This window comes from Lampetra planeri, chromosome 20 (assembly GCF_965212315.1).
Source record: "Lampetra planeri chromosome 20, kcLamPlan1.2.h2, whole genome shotgun sequence".
Lineage (NCBI taxonomy): Eukaryota > Metazoa > Chordata > Hyperoartia > Petromyzontiformes > Petromyzontidae > Lampetra > Lampetra planeri.
Genome location: NC_136126.1, coordinates 3,909,068 through 3,918,580, shown reverse-complemented (window position 1 = coordinate 3,918,580; position 9,513 = coordinate 3,909,068).

Genomic DNA, 9,513 nt, shown 5'->3' with positions numbered 1-9,513 from the left:
CTTGCCGGGTGGAGAGAGGGGCCGGGGGCGATTCACTCAGAAGCTTAGCCCCATTGTTTACCCTCGCCGCGCCGGGAAAATCAAATCGAACCGGCGACCTCTGAATTATTTGTCTAGTGTGTTGACCTCTACACCACGACAGCGTCCCCTATATTTATAGATGTAGTCAAATTGTTACTTTGAAGGAGCGTTCATTTGATGGATTCAACGCAATTTGTGCAATTTGTGTGGAGAATAAATCAGCTTAGCTGAGCTGCGCCAGTGCTCACTCGCTTTTTATCATCTAAACCCGAGATGACGTGCAGGGCGTCCATAAAAAGTCACATCAAGTATGAACAAAATTAAGTCGCAACATGAACTCTACGGTTGAAATTTAGGAGATGTTCAAATATAATCTCGGACTGCAAAGCTCGAGTGATCTTCAGCGTATTCGAGTTCAAAAGTACTTGGCGAGCATCCGAAATGTGTGGCATGGGAGTGACTCTCGCAGAGGATCTGGGTCACCAACACCTGTAGGTTCACAGGGACGAGTATAGCAAGCTACAAGAGTTCGATTCCTGCTCACGGCCACCACCACCAGTGGCGATTATCTGAACCAGTCCTGGGCCTCCCCTAAATCTACTCAGCCTCTAATTGGTACCTGGCGCTGTGTGCAAACATTGCCACTGGGGAGACAAAGGCGGCCGAGCGAGTTGGCTGGACACTCGCTCCCCTGTGCGTATCGTGCCGGCCTGCATAGGTGCGTGCAACAGCACTTTCCCCAACAGTCTGTTAAAGGCTATACGGGGGATCTCTGTATTTTGTCTTTGCAGAGTTGTAAGGACCTAGGTCAAAGAGGTTAACCAACCATATACGTTTGTAGTAGTAGTAATACTAATATAGACACTACACCATCACAAGACACTCCTGTATGTAAACGAATACCAGCACGGGGCTCGAATGTACGTCAAACACAAAGTGAACAAGCAAACAAACTATAAACACACACGCGCGCGCACGCGCACGCGCGTGCTCGAGCATGCAGAAAAGAGAGAACGTTGCGTTTCATTTTGATGGAGGGAACAAAATAAGAAAACAATGTCGAAACGGTGAACCGGGGGGTGGTGGTGGTGGTGGTGGAGGAGGAGAGGTGGTTCGGGTAGCTTATGGATCCTTTCGCAACTGCGTGCTGACTGCAGCGGCACATGGTTGAGCGTTAAACACAGAGGGTTGGCAACTCGCCTCGGCCCCTTACTCGCAAAACGACCAGAAACAGAATGTCAACTCCCCCAACGAAACGACGAAGAAGAGAAAGAAAATCCACAAAATAACAAGAATATTAAGGTGGGGGGGGGGGAATGTAACATTTACAACTTTGCCAGGATTTGCGCGATACGCAGGTGGATGTTTGGTAAACAAAACACACGCGAGACACACACAGAGACCTTACACTCACACACACACATGGGACACACACACCCCTGGAACACACACACAACAGGAACACACACACAACATGGACACACACGCACCCCTGGAACACACACACACACAACAGGAACACACACACACACAACAGGAACACACACACACAACAGGGACACACACACACAACAGGAACACACACACAACATTGACACACACGCACCCCTGGAACACACACACAACAGGAACACACACAACAGGAACACACACGCACAACAGGGACACACACACACAACAGGAACACACACACAACATGGACACACGCACACCTGGAACACACACACACACAACAGGAACACACACGCACAACAAGGACACACACACACAACAGGAACACACACACAACATGGACACACACGCACACCTGGAACACACACACACAACAGAGACACACACGCACCTCTGAAATACACGCACACATGGGACACACACACACACACACAACAGGAACACACACACACACAACAGGAATACACACGCACAACAGGGACACACACACACAACAGGAACACACACACAACATGGACACACGCACACCTGGAACACACACACACAACAGGAACACACACGCACACCTGGAACACACACACACAACAGGGACACACACACAACATGGACACACACACACACCTCTGGAACACACACACACACACAACAGAGACACACACACACAACATGGACACACACACACACCTCTGGAACACACACACACACACAACAGGAACACACACACACAACAGGGACACACACACACAACAGGGACACACACACACACACAACAGGGACACACACACACAACAGGAACACACACACACAACAGGGACACACACACACAACAGGAACACACACACACAACAGGAACACACACACACAACAGGGACACACACACACAACAGGAACACACACGCACACCTGGAACACACACACACAACAGGGACACACACACACAACAGGAACACACACACACAACAGGGACACACACACACAACAGGAACACACACGCACACCTGGAACACACACACACAACAGGGACACACACACACAACAGGAACACACACACACAACAGGGACACACACACACACAACAGGAACACACACACACAACAGGAACACACACACACAACAGGGACACACACACACAACAGGAACACACACACACAACAGGAACACACACACACAACAGGGACACACACACACACAACAGGGACACACACACACAACAGGAACACACACACACAACAGGAACACACACGCACACAACAGGGACACACACACACAACAGGAACACACACACACGCACACCTGGAACACACACACACAACAGGGACACACACACACAACAGGGACACACACACACAACAGGAACACACACACACAACAGGGACACACACACACACAACAGAGACACACACACACAACAGGAACACACACACACAACAGGAACACACACGCACACAACAGGGACACACACACACAACAGGAACACACACACACAACAGGAACACACACACACAACAGGAACACACACACACGCACACCTGGAACACACACACACAACAGGGACACACACACACAACAGGGACACACACACACAACAGGAACACACACACACAACAGGGACACACACACACAACAGGAACACACACACACAACAGGAACACACACACACAACAGGGACACACACACACAACAGGAACACACACACACAACAGGGACACACACACACAACAGGGACACACACACACAACAGGAACACACACACACAACAGGGACACACACACACACAACAGGGACACACACACACAACAGGAACACACACACACAACAGGGACACACACACACAACAGGAACACACACACACAACAGGAACACACACACACAACAGGAACACACACACACGCACACCTGGAACACACACACACAACAGGGACACACACACACAACAGGGACACACACACACAACAGGAACACACACACACAACAGGGACACACACACACAACAGGAACACACACACACAACAGGAACACACACACACAACAGGGACACACACACACAACAGGAACACACACACACAACAGGGACACACACACACAACAGGAACACACACACACAACAGGAACACACACACACAACAGGGACACACACACACAACAGGGACACACACACACAACAGGGACACAGGCCACACACACAACAGGAACACACACACACAACAGGGACACACACACACAACAGGAACACACACGCACACCTGGAACACACACACACAACAGGGACACACACACACAACAGGAACACACACACACAACAGGAACACACACGCACAACAGGGACACACACACACAACAGGGACACACACACACAACAGGGACACACACACACAACAGGGACACACACACACAACAGGGACACACACACACAACAGGGACACACACACACAACAGGGACACACACACACAACAGGGACACACACACACAACAGGGACACACACACAACAGGGACACACACACACAACAGGGACACACACACACAACAGGGACACACACGCACACCTGGAACACACACACACACAACAGGGACACAGGCCACACACACAACAGGGACACACACGCACACCTGGAACACACACACAACAGGGACACACACACACCTCTGGAACACACACACACAACAGGGACACACACACACAACAGGAACACACACGCACAACAGGGACACACACACACAACAGGGACACACACACACAACAGGAACACACACACACAACAGGGACACAGGCCACACACACAACAGGGACACACACGCACACCTGGAACACACACACACAACAGGGACACACACACACAACAGGAACACACACACACAACAGGGACACACACACACAACAGGAACACACACACACAACAGGGACACAGGCCACACACACAACAGGGACACACACGCACACCTGGAACACACACACAACAGGGACACACACACACCTCTGGAACACACACACACAACAGGGACACACACACACAACAGGGACACACACACACAACAGGAACACACACACACAACAGGAACACACACACACAACAGGGACACACACACACAACAGGAACACACACACACAACAGGGACACACACACACAACAGGGACACACACACACAACAGGAACACACACACACAACAGGGACACACACACACACAACAGGGACACACACACACAACAGGAACACACACACACAACAGGGACACACACACACAACAGGAACACACACACACAACAGGAACACACACACACAACAGGAACACACACACACGCACACCTGGAACACACACACACAACAGGGACACACACACACAACAGGGACACACACACACAACAGGAACACACACACACAACAGGGACACACACACACAACAGGAACACACACACACAACAGGAACACACACACACAACAGGGACACACACACACAACAGGAACACACACACACAACAGGGACACACACACACAACAGGAACACACACACACAACAGGAACACACACACACAACAGGGACACACACACACAACAGGGACACACACACACAACAGGGACACAGGCCACACACACAACAGGAACACACACACACAACAGGGACACACACACACAACAGGAACACACACGCACACCTGGAACACACACACACAACAGGGACACACACACACAACAGGAACACACACACACAACAGGAACACACACGCACAACAGGGACACACACACACAACAGGGACACACACACACAACAGGGACACACACACACAACAGGGACACACACACACAACAGGGACACACACACACAACAGGGACACACACACACAACAGGGACACACACACACAACAGGGACACACACACACAACAGGGACACACACACAACAGGGACACACACACACAACAGGGACACACACACACAACAGGGACACACACGCACACCTGGAACACACACACACACAACAGGGACACAGGCCACACACACAACAGGGACACACACGCACACCTGGAACACACACACAACAGGGACACACACACACCTCTGGAACACACACACACAACAGGGACACACACACACAACAGGAACACACACGCACAACAGGGACACACACACACAACAGGGACACACACACACAACAGGAACACACACACACAACAGGGACACAGGCCACACACACAACAGGGACACACACGCACACCTGGAACACACACACACAACAGGGACACACACACACAACAGGAACACACACACACAACAGGGACACACACACACAACAGGAACACACACACACAACAGGGACACAGGCCACACACACAACAGGGACACACACGCACACCTGGAACACACACACAACAGGGACACACACACACCTCTGGAACACACACACACAACAGGGACACACACACACAACAGGGACACACACACACACAACAGGGACACACACACACAACAGGAACACACACACACAACAGGAACACACACGCACACAACAGGGACACACACACACAACAGGAACACACACACACACAACAGGAACACACACGCACAACAAGGACACACACACACAACAGGAACACACACACAACATGGACACACACGCACACCTGGAACACACACACACAACAGAGACACACACGCACCTCTGAAATACACGCACACATGGGACACACACACACACACAACAGGAACACACACACACACACAACAGGAACACACACGCACAACAGGGACACACACACACAACAGGAACACACACACAACAGGAACACACACGCACACCTGGAACACACACACACAACAGGGACACACACACAACATGGACACACACGCACACCTGGAACACACACACACACACAACAGAGACACACACACACAACATGGACACACACACACACCTCTGGAACACACACACACACACAACAGGAACACACACGCACAACAGGGACACACACACACAACAGGAACACACACACAACAGGAACACACACGCACACCTGGAACACACACACACAACAGGGACACACACACAACATGGACACACACGCACACCTGGAACACACACACACACACAACAGAGACACACACACACAACATGGACACACACACACACCTCTGGAACACACACACACACACAACAGGAACACACACACACAACAGGGACACACACACACAACAGGGACACACACACACAACAGGGACACACACACACAACAGGAACACACACACACAACAGGGACACACACACACAACAGGAACACACACACACAACAGGAACACACACACACAACAGGGACACACACACACAACAGGAACACACACACACAACAGGAACACACACACACAACAGGAACACACACACACAACAGGGACACACACACACAACAGGGACACACACACACAACAGGGACACACACACACAACAGGGACACACACACACAACAGGAACACACACACACAACAGGGACACACACACACAACAGGAACACACACACACAACAGGAACACACACACACAACAGGGACACACACGCACACCTGGAACACACACACAACAGGGACACACACACACCTCTGGAACACACACACACAACAGGGACACACACGCACACCTGGAACACACACACAACAGGGACACACACACACAACAGGGACACACACACACAACAGGGACACACACACACAACAGGGACACAGGCCACACACACTCCCGGGACAAAGTATCTTTTGAGGTACGTGTGCAGTACGCGTGCGGTGACTTTGACCGGTGCGGCGAGATAAATGCAGAGCTCTCCCCTGCGCGCCGCTCCTTTATCTTATGCACGGGGAGATGTTTACGCACAATGCGATACAGCTGCACGTGTTCCACGTACCATGTACCGTACTGCCACTGCTGGTTGAGTCACCCCCCCCCCACGCCGTGAAGGTCATGGGGGTTATTTGACCTTATTCCGACACGACGCTCAGTTGGTTGACGACGGAGAGCGTACAAGCAACAGTGCGCAACTGGACATCTGTGACAAAAGAGATTAATAGCTCATCGGATTTTTTCGCGATAAAAAAGCGTTCTGATTATGAGGTGGCATTGCTGATCATCATCATGGGTGGGATGGGTGGGATGGATGGGATGGATGGAATGGGTGGGAAGGGTGGGATGGGTGGGATGGATGGGATGGGTGGGATGGATGGGATGGATGGGATGGGTGGGACGGATGGGTTGGATGGGATGGGTGGGATGGGTGGGATGGGTGGGACGGATGGGATGGATGGGATGGGTGGGATGAGTGGGACGGATGGGATGGATGGGATGGGTGGGATGGATGGGATGGATGGGATGGGTGGGATGGGTGGGATGGGTGGGACGGATGGGATGAATGGGATGGGTGGGACGGATGGGATGGATGGGATGGGTGGGATGGATGGGATGGATGGGATGGGTGGGATGGGTGGGACGGATGGGATGGATGGGATGGATGGGATGGGTGGGATGGATGTGATGGGTGGGATGGGTGGGACGGATGGGATGGATGGGATGGGTGGGATGGATGGGATGGATGGGATGGGTGGGATGGGTGGGATGGGTGGGACGGATGGGATGAATGGGATGGGTGGGACGGATGGGATGGATGGGATGGGTGGGATGGATGGGATGGATGGGATGGGTGGGATGGGTGGGAAGGATAGGATGGATGGGATGGATGGGATGGGTGGGATGGGTGGGACGGATGGGATGAATGGGATGGGGGGGACGGATGGGATGGGTGGGATGGGTGGGATGGATGGGATGGGTGGGGTGGATGGCCAAAATAATTCCCGGAGGGGCCTTTCGGATCATTCCGGCTCTTGACATTAAGCGCGGGATTATATCACTCAAACTTCGGGTCCTCGGTAGGTTGCACTCTGGCGGCAGATTAAGCTAGTGCGGGCCTGTACCATATGTTATAAAGGGACCCTGAATAAAAAACACACATACATATTTTTACTTGCACAGTAAAGTAATTGGATTTTTCATTTGCTATACAGCCAGATCATACAACAAATCGCTAACCTTAAACACCCAGTCGTTCTTTAAAGTTGAAGGCAGTATAGTACTATAGTAATAGTGCAAGTGCAGAATCACTGAACCGGAATTGATAGCTTGAAATTATTTAGCGCGGGGCCCTTGAAAGTGCGGTGCCCGTAGCATATGTAGCTACCTTGCTACTGGGATAATCCGGCATCGGCCGGCGGAGTAACGCAACGAGGGGCCTGGCAAGCGCTGCGAGTCGCAGTCGCACTGCCACTCGCCGCCGTGAAGAGGCATCGTTCACTCTCGGACCTCAAACACACACACACACACAAATCACACTCACGTTTTTTCTCTCCTTTCCCCTTTGTAATGCCGGTGAAAAGCAGATGCCCTATACTCGGGCTCGGAAACCAAAAAGAGACAATTTGTTCTCTCCCGAATTTGGTAAAAAATAAAAATAAACACCCCTCTAATTTTCAAGAGATGCAACGCAACGCGAGGCCTTAATAACTAACGGTCACTAAGCAGTTCGTTGAAAGAGCCGCATCCGACCCCCTCTGCACGACACCTTCACCAAAATCCCACGAATTTACAGGCAAGCCGTAGTCAAGTCAAGCCACTTATTCTGACGAAAAAAACCACCCATCACAAAACACCACCACCACTTTGCGTGCGTGCGGTTGAGAACGCGCTGTCTGTACTGCGAACACTTTGGCTGTACGGCCTTCCCGTGCCGCATTCTGGTTGTCACCGCGTGTTGCTAGGCATGACGACCGAATGATGTCCGACGTTTCGCTCCACGTGTTGGGAGAACACCTGGGGAGAGGGGATGGGAGGGTGTAGGCGTGGAGCTGCGAGGTGTGGCCAGGCGATGGCAGTGCTGAGTGTCACCTCCACGTGCGTGTTGCCAACTTTCCCCTAATTTCACCGATGTTCTCCTACACTGAGCCACTCATTACAATCGGTCAAATATCACAATGCAAGACCCCCATTACCTCCCTCCCGCCCCCCTTAATTTTTTT